The sequence below is a fragment of the Lactuca virosa genome, chromosome 3 (genome assembly GCF_052849685.1).
Source record: "Lactuca virosa cultivar CGN04683 chromosome 3, Lactuca_virosa_CGN04683_v6, whole genome shotgun sequence".
Lineage (NCBI taxonomy): Eukaryota > Viridiplantae > Streptophyta > Magnoliopsida > Asterales > Asteraceae > Lactuca > Lactuca virosa.
In genome coordinates, this window is record NC_136428.1 from 108,811,780 (window position 1) to 108,815,243 (window position 3,464).

Here is a 3,464-nt window from a genome sequence, read left to right on the forward strand (position 1 = left end):
CCTATCCATAGTGCTAAGCATTGCCGTCACAGCAGCCATCTCTTCAGTTTGTGTACCTCCACTGCCTTTTATTCCATCTCGCCCTGGGTCGTGATACTTACGAGAGTGCCTTGAAAACTCTTCAATCAGCTCCTTGGCCTGATTTGGGTTCTTCTTCGTTAGTGGTCCTTGCGAATCAAGGAGTTGTCTAGTCATGACATTCACCCCATCATAAAATATTGACATCTCTTGCTGAATATTGAGGTCATGTTGAGGACAATTCCTTAACAACCCCTTGTAGCGTTCCCAGGCCTCGTATAATGACTCCCCCGGATTTTGCTCAAAGTTGGCAATTGCCTTCTTGAGTTTAGAGATTTTGGAGGGTGGACAAAACTGATCTAGAAATCTCTCACGCAATTAGGCCCATGTGGTGATCGTACCAGGTGGGAGTGCCTTCAACCAGTCTTTTGCTGCTCCCTTGGGATATTGGGAGTATTAAAATAATCCGCTATATCGTTCACCTCGTCTAAGTGTTTGAAAGCATCCTCGTGATCCTTCCCGTAAAATGGGATATCCTTAAGTGCAGTAAGGATATGTCCCTTTAACTTGAATGTGGCATTGGGAGGAATCGTAGGATGTACTAAACCCGGCCCCACATCATCTCGAATGCGCTTCTTGTAGTCCCCCATGGCCATTTCATCAATGTTTTCCATTTCGTTCTCCAGCTCGTTCTCGGGTTCACTTGTATGTAATTCAAATTCAGGCTCAGTATCGTACGCGGACTCGGCTTGGACAGGTATTTGATCTAAGTGTTCAAGCTTGCTCTTGTTCTTTGAAGATGAACCTGACTCCTCCGTTTTCTTCCCCGACTTCTTTGAGAACACTGATTTGAATTCTTGTAAAGGTGTCTTCTTTCGTGTTTGATCTTCTTTCACGCTCTTATCCTTCTTTTTGTGAAGTGTAGACTCGGGATCTTCAAGTGGTGGTACCAAAGGTGTGTTAGATCCTCTGGTCATGAACTCCTGAAATAAGAAAAGAAAATAAAACGTAAAACTGAACTAAGAAAAAGGGAAAAAAATTATGAATCACAGGTGTCACGTCGTGGAAGAATACTCCACGTCGTAACTTCTGTAACGAAAAAAAATTAAACTATGCTTATAAAAATAACTTTTTGCGGGTTTTACCCCACAAAAAGGATCGATTAATCTAAAGCAAATAAATAAACAATAAACTAAGTCGCTCCCCGGCAACGGCGCCAAAAACTTGATGTGCACGGAAGTACCCACTAATTTTAATATTTATAACCTAACAAACTTAGACTAACTATGCACTTGTAGGCAGTGTACCTAGTCAGATTATAGTATAGCTTAGGTAAGTCGGGTGTCGATCACAGGGAACGGTGTTATTAATTAATCTATTTACTACTAAATTAATCTAATTATTAACAAGCTAAAAAGGGTTTTTTTATCTGATTTTTCAAGATCAGACTAACTTAACTCAAATTCGATCAATAATTAAAAGACACTCTTATCTAGTTCGAATCTACTTCGTCCTTATGGCTAGCTAATAATTATGGATTATTAAGTTGGTTATTATTATATTAGTAATTTAGGTCTAAATTTACCAATAGTTAATTAATTCATGTAAAAGTATGTATAGTCACACACAATTAAACACAAAACCAATTATGTTTATGAATATGCTATGTAAGATTTATCATGCAAACACAATTATGATCATAATCTATGTTCTCTAGCACAACAAGGTTAATTACTTCAATTACTAACTAAGACTTTGGTCGATCCTAGCTCTAGCAGTTCAATGTTCACTAAATTACTAGGTTATCAAGTTTATGCAGTTAATGGTCACTAAGCTACACATAACATGAATTTAAGCAATTAAAGCAACAACTTAAACATGCTAGGTAACAATAAATCAAACACAAGCAATTCACCAACAAAATAAATCCATAAACAATTATGCTATTCATAAATTTGAAGCTTCATCTAGCTAGATAAGAGTAGCTAGATTCAGCTGCTCATAGTAGCAACTAACACATAAACACAACTTAAATAAGAAAACATGTTCATAGGTATTAATCAAATAAACAAATTATATACTTTTAATCTTTTGGTGTTGAAAACCCTTTTCCAGGACTTTCCTCTGCTCTAAATCGCCTCCTGGAACCTCTTCCTTCAGCCAAAAGTCTCTCCAATCGTAATGGAGAGAGGTTTATATATTTTCTTGAGAATCACGTTCCATGTCGTGGCAGGAAGCTCCACGACGTGACTTCAGGAGTTATCCGTATTCGCCAAGGATTCTTTCTTCGCATACTTATCTTCTGAAAAGATCAATTCCACGTCGTGGTTATCAAGTTCACGTCGTGGCCCCAGTATATTCCGTGAATTACTTCATCTTTTATGCTTCAAGCCTCCAATGTTCCATAAATTGTCACTTCTGGTCCCTTCCTTCTAAAATGCTTTATTTTGGCTGCAAATAACATTTTATCCTCATAAGTACCATAATTCTATGCAAATAACCAAAATATTTAATAAACTGTAGATCAATATTGCCTAAAACTACGTATAAATATAGCAATATCAATATTCAAAGCTTATTAGATTCATAATTGAATGGATAATGTCCCATGATTAATGTAAAAATAGATCAACTATGCGACCACCATTTCTGTTCAATTAGCAATATCACTTGTGTATCCTAGAATTGGTCTGATCTTTCTGCTACAAAAAGCCCAAATTGGTTTGATCTTTCTGAACCGGATTGGATATTTTTTGCCACTATAACCTTAGTTGATCGTTTTTTCTTAGTATACATGTATATATTTTTTTGCAGATAATCTAATCAAAGAACTTTGAAGCCACTATAACAGCTAATCAATCAACCATAGAGAGTTTGACTTATAAATTGAACGAGCTGCAACTTGAGGTATATATCCTTGTTTTAGCTGGTGCTTTAGGCATCAGTGTTGAATCCTTTGCTAGCGTATTCGGGAAAAATAGTAAACCTATAGTCTTGGTGCAACTTGTATCATCATCTCCATGTGCTTTTGCTCAGTGTGGGTTGGTGAAGATCTTCATGAATGTTATTTAAAACCTGCAAATATTCTTTCAGAATGGTGAAGACTTTAGAATGAGGAAGGCCAATATTCTTTCATAATAAGGAAGGGCAATTATCTTTTGGTTCTCATACAAAATTCTTTTATTATGTCTCTTTCGAAAAAAAATTCTTTGGTTATGACCATGTGGTATGCATTATGTCAAAATCACTAAAGTTTGTAAGGGGATATTTTATCATAGGATTTTATAATGTGTATTTTTGTGACGCCCATGTTTCTAGCTAAAAATTAGTATGATGATGTAATAGTTAGGGTCAACAATTGTAACCTATTTTGAAGTAATAAAGAAGAATTATTTGAGTATTATGTGATTTATGTGATTTTTCGTGCATTATACTTATTTATAACG

At 35.8% G+C, this 3,464-nt stretch overlaps 1 non-coding gene across 1 annotated transcript; it reads left to right on the forward strand.

Annotated features, from left to right (window-relative positions):
* Positions 1-241: 241 nt before the first annotated feature.
* On the forward strand, positions 242-348 carry LOC145167924 (small nucleolar RNA R71). Its single transcript, XR_013741524.1, has one exon. It is a non-coding gene; the product is annotated as a small nucleolar RNA R71 (small nucleolar RNA).
* Positions 349-3,464: the final 3,116 nt, after the last annotated feature.